Source organism: Miniopterus schreibersii, assembly GCF_964146895.1.
Source record: "Miniopterus schreibersii genome assembly, chromosome: 1".
Lineage (NCBI taxonomy): Eukaryota > Metazoa > Chordata > Mammalia > Chiroptera > Miniopteridae > Miniopterus > Miniopterus schreibersii.
The window spans coordinates 31,798,830-31,822,210 of NC_138101.1; positions in this window are offsets into that span (position 1 = coordinate 31,798,830).

The following is a 23,381-nucleotide window of genomic DNA, read 5'->3' on the forward strand; positions in this document are numbered from 1 at the left end:
CAAGACGGTTTCAGTTCACACCACTAGAGAGCTCTCAGCGAAGTAGGAGGAGGCAGACACATAAACAAGTGTAAATGCAATAAAGTATTACAAGTGGCTTCATCTTGAAAGATGAATGGACTTTTGTCAAATGCTGGGAAGGCCATTCCAGGCACCAGGATATGTGAGCAATAAACATAGGTGGGAAGCCGCTGAGTATACTTGGGGAGCTACAATAGTTCAGTTGAGCTGGAGTGTGTAGGGCGCCTCTCATGGGGAGGAGTTTGGACTTGCTCATCTAAAATATCTGTCCCTTATGTGTGGGGAGTGCACCAGCTGGTTGCTTAATACATCCCATCAGTGAATGGAAGAATATATTAGAATGTCTAGATAATTTTGCACCGTCCTTTAATCTTTGTGTGTGTTTTTAAGTATGCGTCGTCATTAATGTGTTATCTAACTTATAAGTAACCAAATGCACTATGTGGGAGTATGCTTAAAAGTTGCTTGAGGATGGGATCTGCAACCAAAATGTTTGGAGATGAGTACTCTAGGAATTAGCACCTTTGGAGTGTTTTAAACTGAAATGACCTGTTTGGCATTGAGAAATGGGCTGCTCAAATTGTTACTGGGATAGTACATTTGAAAGCTCAGCACAATATATGCAATAGCAAATGGTCAGCGAAGTTACTGTTATTGTTATTGTTAGCAGTAGTATCCACAGAAGTGGTATGTGCAGAGAAAGTGTAGCTGAGAGGAGCTAACACTGGCTTGGGCACCCAGCGTGCTTGAATTCTCGCTCTGCCAACCATGTGAATTTTCAGCGAGATGCTTCAGCTTCCCGAGGGACAATTGCCTCATGAGCAACATGAGAAGAACAAGTTCCACCTTGCTAGTGTGTAGTGGAGATTTCAAATTCATAATACCTATCGAGGATCTGGCGTAGGCCATGGCCCCTGTCGCTGCTCAATAAATACTTATAGGAAGAAACAAAGGTATCTCAATCCAGTCACGATTGCCGCCTTCTGACTTAGATCTTGCTGCTTGTTTCTCTTTTTCTTATTTATTTGGATTTATGAACATACCCATGGGTATTTCAAGCCCCTAACTTTCACAAGTAATAGAGGTAAGGGAATTTTGCTTCTTTTTCTCCTAAAACAAATATAACAATGATCTGAAACTCTCTCTGTAAAAATATAAAACAGTGTTTTCATGTGCATGAGGAAGGAGCTTTAAGCCAATGCAGCCCCTCCCTTGGCCACGTTTACAGTCTTCAACACGTTGTGCAGAAAGTGGCTGGTTTGGGCCCCGCGCAGGCTCTGACTCCACATGAGCGTCCGTTTGGCCTGCATTTCAGTAACTTGGGCAAGGCATTTGGTGATGTATGTCTATGTAGAATTGTGTCATAACAGTCCTATGACAATGAGGGCAACTTAGAGTGTTTTCATGATAAAGCAGATAATTTCAAAGTGTGTAAAACATAGCTGTGTTTCCACCTCTCCTCCTTTGTATTTTATATCAATATTTTGAGTCATTTTGCCTCTAAAGCAATAATCTGCATACCTGGGCCATGATATAAAAAGCAGAATTTTCAAATTATGAGTGTTTTGAATAATTTATTATTGTACCTAGGTGTTATCAGAAAGAATTGATAAATATCAATTACCTGTAAAAAAAAACAAACCCCACAAAACACTAAAATAATTATTTGTGCCAGATATCACATGGAATTTGATTATGGTATCTTCCGTAATTCCACAAAACATTTAACTTGTTTAATTATGCAAAGAGACACTTTGAAAATAGTCACCAGTGTCAATGTTTCCATTCAGCCTTAAACAGAAAATGTAGCAGAAGCAAGACAGGTCTCAGCCGCAATTGAAGAGCCGCTTGAAGGGGAATCTGTTAACAGGCTTTTTCAGAAGCCAACCCTCAGGGACAATTCCGTCTTAAGTAGAGAAATATTTTCACATAGTTGCGATTACAAACTTAAGTTAAATCTTTATTTATTCTGCTTCATGGCATAAAGTTAAATTTGTCTAAAACTGGGTACTGAAATGGATGAAGATTTTCCTATTAAATTGAATATTGTGTTTAATGCTTTCTATTAGTTGTTTGTGTCTCATCTTAATTTTTGGTTATTTAAACATTCCATTTTAGGTCTACTATTTTTTAAAATTTAGACCTCTTTTAAAAAGGTTTTTCGTTTTTTTTGTTTGTTTGTTTTTTATTTTTAGTGGTTGCTCTAAGGTTTAAAATAGAAGCCTTTAATTGCTATCTGTCTTCACATGGGTACAGTTTCAAACGCAGTCTGAGCACTTTACAATCATATGCTCCCTATTCCTCCCTCTCATTTTTTTTGCTATGTTTGTCATATATTTTACTTTTACATATACTTAAAATCCTCAATATATCTTTTAATAATTTTACTTATACAGTCCAATACATTTTAGAGTGATTAAAACATAAGACATACCCCAGCCTGGCCGGAGTGGCTCAGTGGTTGAGCATTGACCTATGAACCAGGAGGTCACAGTTTGATTCCCGGTCAGGGCACATGCCTGGGTTTCAGGCTCGATCCCTAGCCAATCAACGATTCTCATCACTGATTTTTCTATCTCTTTCTCCCTTTCCCTTCCTCTCCTTGAAATTAATAAAAACATATATAAAAAAATAAAAATAATTAAAAAAATAAGACACATGTCTATTATATACACCCTCATTTTAACTACTAATCTTACATGCTCTCTAAAAACTTTTGGGGGGCCTCTAGAATTTCACAGTCGTACTTTGAGACCTGCTGATATAATCTATTAGGATTTATATAAGCCACATTTTTTTCCTTTCTTTGTACTTTCCACATTTCATTTGTGTGAACTTCAAGGCATGTCTTTCTAACTCGGTACTCTGAGTTAGTACTCTGATACGCAATAGATTTTTTATTCAGATGCATGTTTGTAAGACTAGCTTAAAATGTGCTGAAGAGAAAGACACCTCTATATTCCAGAGAAATGTTTTGAGAACTAGTGATTTAATTACATTTAGTACTGTGAGCCCTTTGTCATAAACACAGTGTTATTGTATATACTTTTATCTTGTAAGTCGTAAGGTATCACCACAGGGTCTGGCCCAGTTATTTGACCTTTTAGACTTTTGGGGAGTAACTCAGTTTACTACTTGAATTAGTTGAAACATTTCACTGTGTTATGAGATGTCATATAACAATTGGATGCACTCACATGAAAGAATGACAGACCCGTCAGCCATGTAAATACTCAAGATGGTCAGCATTGTTTAGGCCAGTCTACTTAGTTGCTCCCAAAGCTGATACTTCCAAATGTAAATAAAGCACATGCAAATTATATCCATTCCTGTTCAGAGGGGGAAACAGCTCAGGTATACTTCTACATAGAGTAATGTGAATGTACTTTGAAATATTTGAAATCTGTAAAACTATTAAAACATTAATTTATCTAAATATTTTTCTAAAATGATATTTTGATTCCCACCTTTTTGCTTCTAATAACCATGTAACCTTCTGCTACCTACAGCCTTTTTGGTGTTCTTCTTTGCCAGTTCTTCATCATTTGGAAAAAAAGTTACGGAATACTTCTGTGCCTCACTTTTATTTGATGGGAACATTTTTTTTTGCTTTGAAGAAATTGCCACTTTTAATGTGATTCTGTAAATTGAATTGCTTACATTTTTCAGGTTCCTAGAAATGTTGTTATCAATTGGGTTTTGTGCACAAAAATACAGTACTGTGTGATTTTAAAATCACACATTAAAATATCATAATTATAAACTACTGAATCAATCTCTTTGTAAATGTAAAAGTTTTAGCACTGGATAATAGATGTGAACTTAACAGTAGGGCATTAGTCTAAGAATCATTACTTTTTAACCTCTAAAAATGTAAGCCATTATAAATTGCTTAAGTATTTATTTGACATAATTTTCATATATATGAAATAGATGGCTGCATAATGCTATGTGTTTGCAAAATCTTACAGAATACTATATCACAATAATAAAATAACATGTTTAGCAGATTTATATATTTAAATCAAAACAATATCTTAAAAATTGAAGGTATATTTGCCTGCTCTTTGGAGATATCATTGAGCTTTAAGTAATCCTATCAAATCTGATTTAAAGATGTAAGACATCATTTAATGCTGTAAGAATATAACTTCTTATATATTGTTACAAATTCTTTAGGAAGCAGTCTACAGTAAATGTTAAATAAATTTATTACAGAGAAATATTTTATAGGTATTTTCTAATTTAACCTGAATTTATTATTTTCAGGGAAATTGGTAAATATATTTCATTTATATTTTAGACTTTTAATTTAACATGCAACTGAAATTAAGCTTTAAATCTTGAGCGAAGGACAATCTCTTGCACATAGATTTTTTTGTTTGTTTTATTAGTTATCTGTTGCTATTTAGCAAATTATCCCAAGTTTAGAGCTTAAGAAAACCAACAATTTTATCTTATAGTTTCTGTGCATTAGGAATCTGGGTCCAGCTTAGCTGGGTGCTTCTGGTTCAAGGTCTTTCTCACATAAGGCTGCAATCTAGGCGTTGGCCAGGGCAGTGCTTTCATCTGAAGGCGTGGCTGGGGGAGAATCTATTTTTAAGCTCATTCTTGTGGTTGTTGACAGGATTTAGTTTCTCTTATGGGATTGTCTGACTGAGTGCCTCTGTCTTTTGCTTGCTGTTGACTAGAGTGTTACAAAGTGCCTTGCCACATGGACCTCCCCATAGGTGAGCTTATAATATGGCAACTGACTTCCATCAAAGCAAAGAAGCCTGAAAGCAAGTGAAGGCATGCAAAATGGAAACTGTCATCATTTTGTAACCTTTTCTTGGAAGTCACAGTCTATCTCTTTGTTATATTCTGTTTATTAGAAGAGAGCCACTAAATCCAGCCTACATTCAATGGGAGAGTGTGAATACTACGCAGTGGGAATTATTAGGGACCATACAAGGAGCTTTCTACCACACTTCTTTAAGATTCTCTTCTGAATTTCTGAAACACTGAAAGAAGAATTTAAAATAACCCACATTGCCCTGCTGGCATGGCTTGGCCATTGAACATCGACCTGTGATCCAGGGGATCACAGTTTGATTCCTGGTCAGGGCACATGTCTGGGCTTGGGTCTTGATCTCCAGTGGGGGACATGTAGGAGGCAGGTGATCAGTGACTCTCTTTCATCATTGATGTTTCTATTCCTCTCTCCCTCTCCCTTCCTCTCTCTGAAATCAATAAATAAAATGAACCCACATTTTGTAAAACCAGTAAATTATGTTGAAGTAGATGTAGTAAAAAAAAAAATATTTGTTTCTTTCATGCAATAAAGAGACAATATTTAGTTCTTTCAGAAAGTACATTGTTTCATTTATTCAAAACATGTACTCAAACTTCTGTCTAAATCTCTTACCTCTTTTAATTTACCCTTTTATTTGGAGGGGCATGGATTCTTAGAGGACAAAATTTGTGTTTCTAATGCTTGTGCCATTTCCTACAAATGTCACACTTGATCTGCTTAAATTCAGTTGAACAACATTTATATATAGGTCAGAGAGCCCTAGGGAAGTGTTCCATTTCCACATGAATACACACCTTTGAGGTCAACACTCAACATAAATATACCTTTGAAATCATGACTTGGAGCTTCTCAATCAACTATTGACGATCCCTTAGCTTTCTAGAATGCAGAAAGTTGAATTAAGTAATCTATGTTTCAGGGTCAAGAGAAACATCTCTAGGAATGCTTAGTACAAATTCTCTGTGATAGAGGCTAGAGAAATCATTAGCTTTGCCTACATTTGCTCTCTTAATAACTCTAAATCTTCCAATGAACATTTTTAATTTGCACAAAAGGCAAGATTGTAAGGCTAGAGACCAAATGATTTTATTAATAGGTTATGTGTAAATTCCCTTTAGCTTGACATTAATTCTCCCATGCTCCAATTTCTCTTTAACAATCCATTAAAATTTTCTCTTGCATAGTGACAATAATATCCTTTGTCCTGTCATTAATGTTAGCTGTCATTAGTGGGGCCCAATCACTGTGGCAAGAAATCCCACAGCCAAGTTAGTCAGTTATAAAATACAAGACTATTTGAACTAGAGCTTCATTAGATTTAGTGCTTGTCTCATGGCACAGCTTTGTAATTTGAATACAGAGGTTCCCAGGCATTGCATTCTGTGACTTGATACCACTAAATGCTCATCAGTGTGCCTTAATCTGTCCAAAATATTTTTAATGAGCCTAGATTTACATCCCTAGGAATTAGCACTTAGGAAGGCCAATGACTCTCTCATTAGTCATCACTTCTTGCTTCCCATTAGCAAAATTAACAACTGTTCCACCCCAAATGATGAGGATAGTTCCAAACTGTTCAACAGTGTGGACTGAACAAAAGAGTTGTAAATTTTGTTTTACATGGATTTAAAGGACTGTGATGCTTGCATGTCTATTACGTTTTGGATAATAATTTCAAAAGTAGATATAAGTGACCATGATTGTAGGTAAAATAATGTTAATAACTAAACAGCCCCCTGTATCTTAATATGAAATTGAAATTGAGGTGAGAGCCACATATTTTATAATTCTCTTCATTTTATTTTTTATTTATAGAATTATATCTGCCCTATGTTTTTCCTTCACATCTTCCAGGATTGTGTTTGAAAGCAATTTCCACTTTTTTAAATGAGCAGGATATGATCTGACTTTCTTTTATGTTGTGCAAATGCTTTCGGAAATACCAATTAGGGATTGCTATCTTCCAGAATGCAGTCAAGAAGCATGTATTCATGATAGTCTCTCTCCTTCTCTCCTCTTTTGTCATTTAACTTATTTCATAGAGTTTAAAACTTAAAGTGAGTCCACTAGCCTGAACTTTATTACTCTTCTGACTCCTGACATTTAAAATTCTTCTTGCTTGGTAGAAAACATAAAGCTGGAATCAATTATTTTTCTGTGTGTGCATATGGTCAAATTAATACAGGGAATGAACAGGGAGGAAATGATTGGACAATGAGATGCTGAGTACTCAGAACTGAGATTTTTAGAAATGGTACAATTATTGGTGACGGCAAGGGCTAGTTTACCAAAGAGAGTACCTGGGATCATGTCAAGGATATCCAGAAACTGAGAGATCAGGGGTGTATCTCCAATGATGTTGAAGTCAATGAGAAGGCTAATATGTGTAAGGGAGGGAGGGGAAATAGTGTAGGCATCAATAAATTAAGAAATTACTAAGTAATAGGAGGTGAGAGCAATGAGCTGAGGGCAAAGTTGGTATGATCTGGTGGAATATGATGATTATACACAGAGTATAGAACATTTTTTTTTACCACTCCTCTCAACAGGACAGAAATTATTTAACTCTATTTTTTCCTGTATTGCTTTTACAAGGCATTTCTTATTGTCTTACACATCCACATTTTGCTTTATAATTATTGCAGGCATATTTAAGAAATTCATTGACTGAAATGAGGAAAAACCAGAAATCATTTATAACAAGAGATCCACTAGGCAGGCTTTCTTACTTTAGTAACAAATGAAATCCTATTGATAGTTGTGATTTTCATAACTAATTAGCCTTCGGATTCCAAGATCTTTGCATCTTCCAATACCTGTTTACCAGGATGCCCCAAACTCATCATTGCAATTCGACTCCTCTCTGGATATTAACCATGTAAGATTAATTACCGTAAGCCTCTCAACTGAAATAAACTCAGTGACTTTTACTGTACCATTCAGCCGTTTACCCCTTTTCATAAGTCTGGTAATGCTTCTTGAATCACAATTAAAATCTGTAGTAAATAAAGATGCTGAAAAGTTTCAAGCAGCATTTCTTAATGATTTAACATTTAGGTTTTTTGTTAATGCTCAAAAAACAAGTTGGGGAATACATTTGTCTGCAGCATGGAAGAAGTGAGGCAGAAGGCTTCATATTTATTATTGTGATCTGTAATTCATTTATAATGGCTATGAACTATAGAGACATTTACAAAGATCAGCAATCTGGGTGATATCAACAGGAAAGTTTACTAATGAGGGGAAACTTGTGGTATGATCTCTGATGTTGTTCCTGCATTTACAGTTGTTAATGATCTGGTGATACTGATGATATTAACACTTTATTATTCTCTTAAAAGAGTTTAAGACAAGTGGGAAATTTGGGGAATGAAAATCTAAGTAGACACAATAATGCTGTATAATTTCTGCGTGTACTTGCCTCTCATCTTGCTCCCCTAGATCTTCTTCTTCTTATTATTTTTAATAAAAATGAAAATTGAAAAACACCAATTATCTTTGCTTCAGTGGCATCAGTTTAAATCCCAGTCTCAGAAGCAAAAGTGTGTCCATAACCCTAATGCTAACACACCTGTTTGAAAACACCTCCTCCATGGAAACCTGGTTTTTAGAATTGTATTTTATTTCAAATTCTATTCTTCTCTTGAAAGTAAAAGATAATGTTGAGAATAGCATGCTCATCTCCAGATTAATCCACAAGGAGGGAGCTACCAAGAAAGTAATTTTGTAGAATTCATCTACCTGTATGTTTTATTTAAAATAGATGGCATTATGTGTGGAAAATTTTGATTTGATAGGAATCTCAAAATTGACAAAGAAAAATTAAAGAAGAGTTTAGGAAGGACAAGAAATTATCTGATGGTCTGTTGCTTAAAATCACCGCTTAATGAACACATGGAAGCAGTAATTAAATAATGTAACAAGTAAATAACTGAATTACTTGTTCTATGAAGTAGTCTCTGTAGCAGAAAAAAAGAAAGAAAGAAAGAAAGAAAGAAAGAAAGAAAGAAAGAAAGAAAGAAAGAAAGAAAGAAAGAAAGAAAGAAAGAAAGAAAAAGAGCTTATTTTATGTTAGACAAGCAAAACTCTGTGAGAGTCTAATGATTCAAAAAAGTCACGTAATAGTCTTGCAACATGTTGTTGCACTTTCCCAATTATTTGGAATATTTGCCTTGTTGTAAAGTGATGTAAAGGGTATGATTATATCTTGTCAAGATACAAATGATGAACAGAAAAAGAACACTAAATAAATATATATGATTTATAGATTTCCAGAGAGAAACTTGGTACACAGAACTGGAGCCATGGATTCTTATTTTAGCAATATCAGATACATTTCATGCTACGACTTTTAGGCTTAAGCTCTATAAATAAGCAATTAATCTCTGTGTGGACAGAATAAAGTCTTCTGTCCTCTAGTATCCTACATTCCTATCCATGTGAGGAAAATATATTTTTTGTGAAAGCAAGTAAAAACAATCATCAATTTGGTGTGACAGTTCATCATGTTCTACTATTATAGGTGTGCAATATAGCTTAAGAAGCCTTTGTTTATATTAAAGGTCCTTCACTCCAAAGAGAGTGAAAATCTAAGAAATTTCAAAAAATCAGTGTCACCATAAATAAATGGATAAACCCACAAATAAAGATCTTTATAACGTTGACTTTTGGGAAAGAAGTCAGGCTGGGTAAGAGCAGAATAGTTGGACAGAAAACCAAAACAAATGATTGTACTTGAGGAACTGAGAAGATAAGAAAATTGGGCAAGGTGGAGGGGAGAAAAAGGATGCCTTTGGGAGACATTTAGGTTTAGATGAGGTCACGAGTGAGGGGAACTCATGATGGGATTAGTGTCCTTATAAGAAGAGACACCCGAGAGCTTGCTATCTCTCTCCCCAACATGTGAAGACACAAAAAGAAGGTGGTCATCTATAAGCTTGGAAGGGAGTGCTCAACAGAAACTGACTATGGCTGGCACCTTGATCTTGGACTTCTAGCCTCCAGAAATGTGAGAAAATAAATTCCTGTTGTTTAACTAGCCCAGTCTATGATATTTTTTATGGCTGATCAAACCAGTTCATGGCACATTAGTTGCAAGATTTTCCCCCCTATAATGTATTACAGTCATTTTGGAGGCATAAATAAAGAACTTACAGAGGCCAGCTAATAATATTGATGCTCCAATATTTGAAAGTCATCAGGCTCTGTCCTTGTGACTTCAGTGGTCTTACTTTGGTTTAGACTTGAAGACAAGTTCAGCTTGAGTCCTCTAGGGTAAAGGTGGATTCAGAAAAAAGAATTCCATCCATTCAACAGCACGTGTTTATTGAGTGCCTGCAATTTGCCACACACTATCATGGGCACAGAAGATCCAGCAGGAGCACATGTAGAGTTTACATTATAGGAAGGGATGCAAACAATAAACTAAGCAGCGTGATCTACATAGTGTGATATCTGTTGACAAGTTCTCTGGAGAAAGATAAAGCAGGAACTGGGAAAGTTGAGGATGGGGTTCTGTTTTAAAGAAGGTTGTCAGAGTAGTCATCTTTGAAAAAGTGCTGTTAGGGCAAAGAGCTGAAGGAGCTTGGGGACAAGCCAGGCACATCTGGGAGAAGGTTCTAGATGTAGGGAACAGCCAGGACAAAGGGTCATCAATGGCAAAGTACATTTGCAAGCAGGCCAGGAGCCCAGTGTGGCTGGAGCAGAGTGAGGAGAGGATGAGAGAAACGTGCATATGCCTGCGGTGGGAGAGAGCAAGAGGTCGGAACATCGGTTTTGTTAATGTTTTTGTGTTGAATTTCAAAGGAATGCCAGTGAATCAAGCTTGAGTTATAATTACATGTAGTCACAACCACCAGAAGACTTAATTTCTAGGAAACTTTGCAAGAGAAACAGGGATTTTAATATCTTTGTGTTGACAGTTTTTTAACAGATGGTTATTTGGTTAATCTGAGCTCAGTTTCCAGACACTATATTTTAAATAGACAAGAAAGCTGCTATGTGAACAAAATCTTCACTTCAAGCTCCAGTCTTTTTGACAAGCAAGGTAAGCCAGAGTTTAGGTTTGAGGCCAAACCTATTCACTTCGAAGCCGAGGATGGCATTCTCAATCTGTGCAACTTTCTGGATGTGGTTGATATAAAATGAAGTAAGAATGCACTTTACACAGCATAGTCAATACTCTGCAAAAAAAATCAATGTTTTACCATCACTATTAGATCAAGATTTATTTTCAGCCCTTGGGTATTGATTCTGGACTTTTAATACATATTCAGGGTGTTTTGTTGATAAAATGTTTACTTCTAATTAATATAATCAGGGATAGGCTTTTAAACAAGTATTTGGGTTATTTATAATTATAATATTTTGTTCATTGAAACACCATTGTAGGAAAAAGAAGCTGGGGGGATATAGCTCAGCTATAAAACCTGAGGAAGATGGGTTGACAGTGGAAACACTTTTGAGAAGTTTATGTACATGGTTGTTTTGACATTTGTCCCTGAAAATGTTTTTAAATTCTGCTATGCTTTATGAAGATTTCTTGAAGTATTAGGGGGAATATGTTACCTAAGATTTCATTCTGGATGATTTTGATTACTGTGAATTGTGTTCAGCATAAAGTTGAAAAAGAAGTGAGACCGCACAGTGAGTTGGCCATGGCACTATTTTCCATCGGTTTTGGAGAAAGGCCATGGAGACACATGTGGGGCCAGGATGAAGAAGGGGGTGGCTGCCCACTCTGGGGGCCGAGCCTCAGACTCTACCTTCAGTGCTCATGTGTACCAGGAAGCCCTCATTACTTTGCACTGAGGCTATTCTAGTAACGTCCCGTCTGAACTCCTTGCCTTTCCATTTCTTTCATTCCTCAGTTTACCCTTCACATTACCACAGAATTTGTATTACAGAATTTATCTGAAGAAATCTGCAAAGACTTGTGAGTGGATCTAGAATACGTTCTGGACTCTAGCACTAAAACCCAGATGCCGGCGACCTGGCACAACCTCTCTCTGCAGACTGGTTTCCCACTAACAGCACCTCTGGCACATCCTGTCTTGCAGTGGTGCTGATTAATTCTGTGGCTGGGGACTCTCATCTTGCCATACGCTCAGGATGGGTTGCTCTTCCACACTCAGGACCAGATAAATAATTTGTGAAGCCCAGTGTAAAATTCAAACGCAAGCCTCATTGTTCAAAAGTTAAGTTTTTCCATATGGTAACAGGGCAGTGTCAAACCAAATGGGGGATCCTTCTGAAGCAGGGCCGTGTCACTGCACAGGTCACCTGTCTATGAAGCTGTCCCTTTCTTCACTCCTCACTGGCCAGAATTTAATGTTTCAAGGAGTAATTCATATGTTTCTTCATGTGAGAAACTTTCCCAAGTACTTTAAGTCAGAAAAAACCATGCCTTCCAATTGCTGTGCCCCCAAAGCCTGTGTACTTACTTGAGTTTACCTAGGGTATGGCAAGAACATAGGAAAGGGGCTCAGTCCTACTCACCCGCTTTCTCTCTTCTCTTTCCTAACCGTGCATTTGGCCCACCTGATGACACAGAAATTATGTCTGAGTTTCTGTGCCTTCATCAGAAGCCCTCAGAAAACCATGGAATTGGCTGCACCAAAGCCTGTTTATTTTCCACGGTTTTCCGTAGCCTCGGGGTTTTCCCGACAGCAAGCATAATGCAGTCCATGGGGACCCCGATGCCGCTCAGCCTCCCTCTCTCCCGGTGCCGGGGGGCGGGGGGGGGCAGGCTCCCTCCTGGTGAGGGGTCGTTAGAGCCCTGGGAGCGGGAAATAAGCTTTCAGCCCTGTGGATGAAGAACTAATGTAATAATTAATATAGAAAACCAGTACAGAATGGGTCCCAGGGGATGGATAAGTCAGCAAGTCAGCAGAAAGGCTGAATTATTGATATTTATTTTAAATGCTATTTATTTTCTATAAAATATATTGAATAGCATAATATACACTGCAAGAGACAGAAAAGCTCAGATGTTGTGTTTACAATATGGGCATATTTGTCAGGAATTCAAATGCCCTTTGGAAGTTTTGTTTAAAAAATAAAGTAAAACAAACTTTCTTTTATGTGTGTGTGTGTGTGTGTGTGTGTGTGTGTGTGTGTGTGTGAAATAATAACAGCAAACACAAATGTGGCAAAAAAGGGGGGAGTGGTTGGAATTTGCTTCCCTTGAAGGCTGGTTTTAAAAGGTGATGGGCATCTTTGATCTCAGCAGCTAAAATTTAATTAAGTGGAAAGTTATTAGAACCCTTATACCTATTAATTCCAGTTACTGGATTTTCATTTAACCAGAGAATCTAATCTAATTTTGGACAAAATTGTGAAGTTCATAATATTTGCCTTTTACCACCCACATTAATTACTCTCTATCATTTTACGCTCCCTTTGGATACAGTTCATTTGCTTCTGTTCACTGATACTACACCCCTTTGGTCATTTCTCTTACATTCAGTATAATATACAGGGTGAGGCAAAACTAGGTTTACAGTTGCTTGTATGGAGAATAATGCCATAATTAATAAATAATAATACAAGAATAAACTCTCGGTTTTGCGTACTCACAATTGCAAACCTACTTTTGCCCCATCCTGTTCTGAGATGATGTTAAGGTGTCGACACGGCACTGTATATCCCAGGTTCCTGGAGAGCCTGGGCTCATGCCTTTTGTTATTGTTCTGACATATTTATTAAGTGTCCTCTTTCATGCTTATTTCACACAGCCTCAATCTTTCACACAGCTTAGATGATAAACTATTTGGTCCTTCTAGTGTTGCTTTCTACTATTACCTAACTGGAAAGGAAACTTCTTTTTAATAGAAAGCAGAACTCTCAGGAGATGAAGACTTTATGGCACAATTTTATTTTTTTATTATTATTTTTTAATATATCTTTATTGATTTCAGAGAGAGGAAAGGAGAAAGAGAGAGAGAGAAACATCAATGATGAGAGAGTCATTGATCGGCTGCCTAGCCCGCAACCCAGGCATGTGCCCTGACCGGGAATTGAACCCTGATCGCCTGGATCTTAGGTCAACGCTCAACTGCTGAGCCACGCCTGGCCAGGCAATGGCACACTTTTAGATACGTAGCAACTGGTTGGACAGAATTAGTGAAGGGTGGGGGTGTGGAATGAATGAAACAGTAGGCTACATTCTTGTAGCCCTGGAATCATATAACTCAGTCTTATTACTTTATATGAATAACAAGTTCTCTAGAAAAATCTCTTAGATGTTACATTGCTGTAGCAGACTCAAAATGTCCATTTCTAGAAATTTCACTGAAGGGAAAGATTTAGCGATTGCAACACAGGCGTCATCATGGATCCAGAGCTTCATGAGCCAAAAGTAATTTAGAAATATATATATATATTTATATCTATATATATAAATATATCTATATATATATCTATATCTCTCTCTCTCTATATATATATATATCTTCATTGATTTCAGAGAGGAAAGGAGAGGGAGAGGGAGAGAAACATCAATGGTGAGAGAGTCATTGATCGGCTACTTCCTGCACGCCCCCGACTGGGGATCGAGCCCGCAACCCGGGCATGTGCCCTGACCGGGAATCAAACCTCGGTCTCCTGGATCCTAGGTTGATGCTCAACCACTGAATCATGCTGGCTGGGCAACAGTAATTTCTTAAGTAAAGTTAGTTTTTCACACATGTCCTTAAAAAGATGGATACACTGAAAGTCAGGTACTCTGGAGTCTTATTTCTTAGAACAAAATCAATTTAAATTTCCTAGTATTTTTTTTTTTTTTTTGGTTACAAGGGTACATCTTGATATATAATACAGAATGTCTGGCTGTTTAACTTCCTACATTACATGATCCCAAATCTGTCTTACGGTTTTATGTTTTTCATAGGCATCTGGTTTATAGATGACTAGCTAATGGAAATAAGACAAACTAAACTATAAGGAAGGTGGGATGAAACAGGCTCAGTGAGAAACAGTGTCTGCTAAGAGGATGTGTCTGGGAGTAACTTGCTCAGAAAGATTGACTATAAAAGGCAACATTTCCCTTCCTAATGGCGCTCTAATGGGCTTGCACACTGTACACATTATGTGGTCATCTTTTATTGGGGTCGGTGTTTTTTTGTTTTGTTTTGTTTTTCTTCATAGCTCCCATAGTAAGAACAGCCCAAGGGAAATCTTTTGTAAATATTTATGTAAAATTTTAGACCCAGATAGAAGAGTAGCAATCTGTCAGAACTTGGGTCCTGGAGTGATTTTACGGACCTGAAGCAAATTTGTTCACAGCTCTACATTCTTCAGGAACAAAAAGGGAATGTGATGCCTCTGTTTTCTTCAAAAGTTTTCTAGATGAGCAAGGCGAGCTATTAGAGTGCTTTGAACAGCCAGTATGGGTTATATAAATGTAGGTTATAATGAGGGTGAGCAGAAAAATTAGTTGGTTACAGCATGGTGAGAGAGTTCATGAATTCAGCAGAAGCAACCCATTATGCAGAGATTTCTGGAGGAGTCAAAAGAAACTGGTTTTGCTCCTATTTGCAAAATGACCTTGAAAATTCATTACCTGACCTCACTGTATGCATCAATAAATTCTGCTGTGTTTGGAAAGAGCCTGGGGGAAATGAGGCATTACCAGAGAACTGGCAATATTTACAAGTCTACAACGGTTGGACAAGTGTTTCCATTGCGCAGAGGGTCTGTGTTGTGCCATGGTATAATTAGGTTTGGTCTGATTTCCTTTTCAATTAAAGTGATCAGCTTAATTCACTTTTCTTTCAGTTACTAACAAGGTAAATTTGATAATATTTCAGGCTTATTAAGATTGTGCCCTTGTTTCCTGTAGCTCTTTAGGATATAGTTTTATGTCTCCAGGTTACTGAACGTGAGTCTGGTTCTTGCATTATTGTAGATAAGCAGCCGAACTCAAGCTGGCCAGCCTTCCTAAGAGCCTGCTGTGTGTGTATCAGGAAAAGAGAGAGAAGGTGAGAGGAAATACAGGAAAGAACATGCTGGGCTTGGAGTCCAAAGTTTAGAGTGGAAAAATAATGTGCTTGAGAGAAGCAGAAGTTGAGGCTGTTTAGGGTGATTAGTGACAGATTGTAGGGGGCCATGGATGCTATATTCTGGAGTTTCAATTCTATCTTTAGATGGTGGATAAACAAACAAGTGTTAAAAAAATAAGAAACATGATATTTAAAAGTCACTCAATTAGTAATATGTAAGAGAAACTGTGCCTATTTTCAAGTCCCTTAAAACTCGAAGTAAATGGCTAAACAATACGTCTTTGATCCCAGATCTGGTATTTTGACTATAAGCCTGTTTGCTGTAAACAATTTTGCTACAAGCATTTTCATGGTACAACTAATTGGCTATAAGGCAATTTCTCCATAAGAGATAAAAATAACAAAAAATAAAAGAGGGACATTAAAAAAGACACAATGATGCATGAAAAATTAAAAACAAAATTAAAAAGACTTTATTGAGAAAAATGAGAATACATTGTCTTTGAAGTCTCCCATTCATTATATTACACATACATTTTTTATTTTGTTGACTCATCTTTTCGTTTGGCCTCAGACTTTTTCTTTTTTGCCTTTTTTTCCTTCCTTCTTTTTCTTTTTTTCCTTCCTTCCTTGAGAGTAGCAGTTTCCAGCTAAAGAATCAATAATTAATGCTCTCAAAGACTGTTGTGAATTAGTAGCCACCTCTTTTGTATTTGCCAGAAGGTGCTAAACTTCTGGTTTTGACAGGTGGGAGGGAGGACGGCTTGGGAAAGATTGCAAACCGGTATGTGATCATTTTCTAGCATAGTATCCAATCTGGCTTTACACGTGGCTTTGCAATCTGGCTTTATCCGCAGTTGTCATCTACTATTTTAGGACCACCATGTCTACTCATCACAGTACCAGGGTTAAAATTTAATAATATAAAAATGGGAGTAACTGCAAGAACTTTGTTAATGGAGAAATGAAACCAAACTGACAACTAGTTTAAATGCATTAAGTCTGTGAAACGTAAACTAAACTGTCAACCGGTTATTTTATGTTTTACAGTGAAATTGCCCTACAGCCAATTTAGTTGAGTGGTGAAAACGTTTGCGGGGAAAACGCAACAAAGATGCTTATGGCTAAGACGCTTACTGTAAAAATACCTAGACCCCTGCAGTCCATTCATTGATTCTGGCAAGTAGGCATGGGGTTGGGAGGCAGGATACTGCTGGGGTGTGGAGGGGGGAAGGCAAGAAACCGGGTCTGATCTCCTTCTAAGCAAAGCAATGAAAGATCTGCTGAATGAACTGAATAGTTGTTGCTGGTAGGAGTGTCACCTACCTATGGAGTGCTTTTCATAAGATGCACCTAGCTGTCTAAAATTGCTTAAGGTAAAACATACATGGAATCCGTGGGTTAATGGGTCATGGCTCCCTGGAAATGTTTCGTAAGGTATAAAATGATTTGAGTATAAGATGGAGATGCTTCATAACCCACTGTTGCCTTCTGTGGACGTGAAGAGACTACATAAGTTGTTTGGAAACCGTACCCGGTAAACGGGGCCGCACCACGCTGGTGTGCTTGGGGTGCTGGAAGACGGGGCCTGGCTAGTGGTGGGGGCCCAGAGCTCTTGCCGCCTTACCTGTATCTCATGCTTACTTCTATTCTTAAAACTATTTGTATAAGTAACATCTTGATTCCTGTGAGTCTGATTTTATAATATTATTCTTTTTTTGTTGTTTTGTTATCCTCACCTGAGGATGTTTTTCCCATTGCTTTCCAGAGAGAGTAGAAGGGAGGGAGGGAGGGAGGGAGAGAGAGAGAGAGAAACATTGATGTGAGAGAGATAGATCGACTGGGTGCCTCCCGCAGGCACCCTGACTGGGGGCAGGAGTGAACCCACAACCCTGGTACGTGCCTTGACCAGGAATCGAACCCGAGACCCTAAGGTTCTCATTCATCACTCTAACCACTGAGCCCACCAGCCAGGGGTAATGGGCAGTGGATGGAGGTGGGAAGGGGGCATAGAGGGGATAAATGGTGATTAAAAAAATAAATTTAAAAAGAATTCATGAAGCATTCCATTAAAAAACAACACATATACATAAACTAGTTGTGTACAGTTGCCAAATTTTGAAAATTTTTTATCTCCAATCAATTAATAAACAAAAATATACAATCCCAGCAAAAATTATAGAATGACTAGATGCAATTTAGAGGGCAGTTTAATAGAGGGATGGCCAAAAATTTTGCAAATAATTTTTTTCTTAATTTTTATGAAAAAAACAAAACAAAACAATTTTTACTTTGTTGGGATTAAAGTTTGTAAAGAAGAAAAGCTGAGGCATATTTATCATTTGGATGGACACCAAGAGGTTTCACAGGGTGATGATGTGTTTGTGATGTAGGTTTAGACCTTGGCTTGGCAAGCAGGTAAACAGGATTTCATCAGCCAATATATATATTTTTTTATTGTTGACAGTATTACAGCTGTCCCCCATTTCTCCCCCTTCACCCAACCCTCACTCTACCTTAGGCCTTTACCACATTATTGTGTGTGTCCATAGGCTATGCATATATTATGTTCTTTGATTAATCTCTATATGGAGACAATTAAATATTTTAATTCATTTTTTATTTCAATGAAGACAGATTTATAACCCAGGATTCCAAATTAGTGTTCACAATGAGACATTTCCCTCTTTGGTGAAAGATAGTATACATCTTCTGACATCTTTCTTGACATAAATGTGCCTGGGCATCTAAATTTACTGGTAATTATAATGACATGTGGTACAGATGGAATTAGAAAGGCAAATAGTCTCAAGCAATATTATTTACAAGCCAGAGAAGAGCCTGGCGTATCTTTGCATTACAGTAGACTGTGTCTTTAGTAATTGGATTATTTGTGTCAGCCAGATTAGGTAGTTTAAAAGGCTAGACTGTTGATGAACATGGATTACCAAAGCTTGTTTTAGGACTCACTGTCTCCTCTTCCAAATATGACCCTGCTGCTTTTTCAAGTTTTCCTTAGCTATGTTAATATTAATGACTAAACTGGTTAAATAGCTCGATCCCATGAGTATTGAATATATTCTTTCTCTTTCATTTTGTGTTTTACCAATTAGTGTAATTGTCGCAGGATAATCTTATATTTTTAACTCTATATACTATACTAGCAGATCAACTTACCTTCTTTCACACATATCATACATACTTGTGGTTGAAGGATGATCTTTAAGAGAAAGAATCCTTAAGAGAAAAGATTAAAAATGTACCAGAGATGAAAGATAAAGGAGAACTCTAGGCTTTGGCTGAGAAAATTCAGGGAAAATAAGAAAATAAGAGAAAAATAGCTAATATTTGACTAGAGAGACAATGGGAGGTAGATAGTAAGGCTGATGATATAAAGTAAATTATGATTGTGAATAAGAAATAGAGGTATCTTGGGGCTGGAAAGAGAAAACAAAAACAGCAGATTACACAGCAGTAATTAAACCTTTGGGGCAGTTCAGCAGTGAGAGTTAAATAAGCTCCAGGTGCATTTTTCTTTCTGTTGGCAGAGAGGCTGTGATATGGGACAGAGGACCACAGAGTCAGGCCGCTGTATTTTGATACAGTTTATCTTAAATTGTAATAAAATCTAGTATATAAATCCTTATTTTTGGTGATATATTTGGTGAAGTACCTCCCTGATCACAGGGATATCTCAGAATTAGTTCCACTGGAATTTTGAATTAATAAAAATAAGAGTTCCAACAAAGTCTAATGCCAATCATACATCATTGCAAGAAGCTCAAAGGATACAGGCTTATAGCAAAGGACAGAGGTTACAGCTGGCTGGAGTTGCTCAGTTAGTTGGAATTTTTCCCAGTTCCTTTAAGGGAAAGATGCTCAGGTGGTGGCCGGGATTGCCGGTTCTCCAAGGTGAGATTTTCCAGGCTGGGAATTTCTGAGTGAGCCACTCATTCCCACATTCAATCACTGAAAGCTCCAGAATAATCCTGTATGGTTGCAAAAGCAGTGTGATGAGCTATCCACCCAGCTCTGACTTTGAGCTTCTGGGCGGAATCTCAAACTTTGCCACCAGCCCCGTGTTGCTATGTTTTGTCCCAGATTATAATAACCATCAGGGCCCCTGTGTATGCTGCAGTGGAAATCAATACAAAGAACATAAGAAGGAACTGAAAAATCAGACAGGTGTGAAAACTGTGCTTTATTTATTTATTTATTTTTTTAATTTTTTTAAAAAAATGTATCTTTATTGATTTCAGAGAGAGGAAAGGGGAGGGAGAGAGAGAGACAGAAACATCAATGATGAGAGAGTCGTTGATCGAGCCTGCAACCCGGGCATGTGCCCTGACCAGGAATCGAACCCTGATCGCCTGGATCCCAGGTCGACACTCAACTGCTGAGCCACGCCCAGCCGGGCTGTACTTTAAATTTTACTAGTTTTCAGTTATCTTTAAGGAAGTCTGTGCTGGGAAACAGGTCAAGGACCAGAATATCAGATACGCCTGACCCTACATCTTCATTTTCTTCTGTTGGTTGTAGCTTCCCTCTGGATTTTTACTTTTCAGGTTTTGATTTAATGATTCAGATTATTTTTCTACTTAAATATAAATTAGGCAAAGGTACAGTTTTTACTATTTCCTTTTAAACTGGCTATTGCTATATTCATGTAGAAATGAGGCATAAGGGATGAAGGAAACCAGGGCTTTTACTGATTCCTTTCCACGTGCTTTCTCTCACTCAACCCTCATGCCCAGTGTGATGATCTCTGGTAGGATTTTCAGTTTGAGACTAAGAAGGCAGAGGTTCAGAGGAAGCATGTGACTGCCTATGGCCACCACTTCGAAAGCCACCTGGATGCGACTAGAACCAGGCGCCCTGACTTTCAATGTACTTGCTTTTTACAGTACTGTCCCACCTTATCTCCGCTTTAATAAACTGAGTGGCTCATCCGCAAATGTTAATTCATTTACTGTAGAGATCCTTCCCTAGAAGTCACAGAAATACAAAGGGAGGTTGATAATAACAAGTATCTATTTTTGTAGGGTCCCCCGGACATATGGATTCTCTTTCTTAGCTCCCAGGGGGACAGAGCCAGCTCCAGTGAATGTGCCATCGGTGACGCTGTCGCTCATGAAGAGGCCTTTGGTACTAGGCCAGCTACGTGTCAGTGGTGCTCTGCTTTCAAATCTTGTAATTTATTTGTTCCATTTTGAGAACATGTGAATGTGCATTTTAAGAGAAATGTGGAGACAGCTTGCTCAGAAAACAGATCATGTGGGGGGAAAATGAAACATTTCTTACCAGAGGCGGCTTATAATTTAGTTTTCAAACTAGAGATATGTTTTAATATTATGCATAATTTTTAAAAATGTATAGGAAGAAGCAATAGTACCTAACAAGGAAGGTGAGGAAACAGGAGGCATATAGCATCTGTTAGTCTAGCAAATCCGGTGAAGGACACAACAGCTAAGAGAAAAAAAAGATTTTGTGAGATGAGTGTGAAAACCTTGGAAAAAACATCCTAGAACTAAAGCAAGTTCTGAGTCTGCAGGTGATAGCTTGGTATGCAAATCAGTTTTGGAGATCTTTCTGAGACTTTATTAGAATCTATGCTGCATTATCTTGACATTTTGTTTCACCAAGCCAGCCCAGCCTGGAGGATTGTGGTCCCAGAGATAAAGTAAACACCTTCCCGGTGATTCTCTCTACCCCCTGGTGCAAATCCTCAAGGCCTCCTGTATGTTGCTTTAGGTGTCTACAGGGGATTTCTCAAGAGTGCTTACTGAGGACTGTCCTCAGCCTTAGTATGATGCTTAGGGACCCACTTAGAGAAGCTTCCGCAGGAAACCTTACCACTCCAGACCTCTGTGTGCAGCTGTCCCATTGCCCAGCCCCGTAAGAATATCAGTTATTCAGTGGAAAAAGAAAAGACTCAAATAATGGTTCTGATCATATAATTAACTTACCATCTCATGCTCTGTACTTTCAAATCTGAGCATTTGTCAAAGTCTGAGCATTCACAAGGCATAGTACATATGTCACAGTTCGAGATATAGATTAATTAGGAACCACGATTTGCATTCTGCCCTGATGGCTCAAGGTATTTGCTGCAGATCTTGTATACTAGAGACACTATGGGTACTTATAAAAATGCAGATTTCTTTGCCCCATAATAGACTTACTGTATCAGTAAGTATGGAATTCGGTCTGAAATTTAAATTCTTAAGAATCTGACCACATACTTTGTAAACATTCAGGTGTAGGGACATCTGCACTAGGCAGGTCACTTTTGATAGTAACCAGATTATGACCCCAAAAAAGGCAGTGTTTAGCAGCAGGGTTGTTTTTTTGAATGGCTTCATGTTTTGTTATAACTGGGTGATAGGAATGTGTAAGAAGCTTGTGGTAGTGACAATAGACAAGCCACTGCTCTTAAGCCAGTGAAAGACACTGTTAAAGATTCGGTGTCTTAGGGATGTTTAGCTTCCAGATCTGTTGTTTAGATTTTACAGATTTCATGATTATAAGATCACTCTACTGTTTAAATATTGCAGAAAAAATAACGTTCTTGTTTGAGTTTCCTGTCCTTAACTTCTTTTTTCATTAGTTTTATTAGAATATAAATATAACAAAACTGTGATATTAATTTTTTATTTTGTTTTGAATACTCTTGGGAACTGTCATGTCACAGCAGAGCAGGCTGTGCGATACTTTATTTAATACTCACTCATCTATGGGATGCTCATTACTATTCTCATTTCATAGATAAATGAACAGGGCCTCAAAGAGGTTAATCAGCTTGACCAAAATCACCCAGCAGCTACGTGGTAAGGCCAACAGTGCTTTCAGGCTGCCTGACTCCAAGTCCAAGGACTTTCTATGACATCCTGCTACCCATTTGAAAAAGCGTATTGTTTCTCTCTTTAAAATGGACATTCTTACATTCTGTGCCCCATAAGCATCATGAAAATGCACAAATAGTATTCTTTAAAAGCAGTCGGTCAGATAGTTTTGATAGTAGTACTCTCTTAAATGGAAATTCTAAGAACAAACTCATAAAGAACCACTGTGGTGTGTGTGTACATGTGCATGTGTGTGCGTGTGTGTGTATGTTCTATGATGCAAAGCGAATGAGGGATGGGTATGCTATGAGCAGTATTGGTCTGAATGAACAAATATGTTCCCATTCCATCACCCATGCACTTTTTCCTCGTGATGTTTGTATCTTTTGCTGCAACTTTCCAAACGGAAAGTGCACGATGTCAGGCTAGTTGTCCAAACATGCCTTTTCCATTTTAAAAGCATATGAGGAACTCGGCAAGTTATCAACAACAGACTAGTAAAAACTTCTCAGATTTGAGCCTTCTGCACTGTTGCAATTAAAGCGGATCTTCCTCTCCACCAGGGGAATTGCACTGTATAACTGATTACCAAGCACATCATGCAGGCGGCTCTTAGAAACTGCAAACAGCCCATTATGGAGAATGCACCTTATTAGCAAAGGTTGTATTAGAATCTCACCCTGGTAACTAATCGCATCAAACGTACAGTACATCAATAGGCAC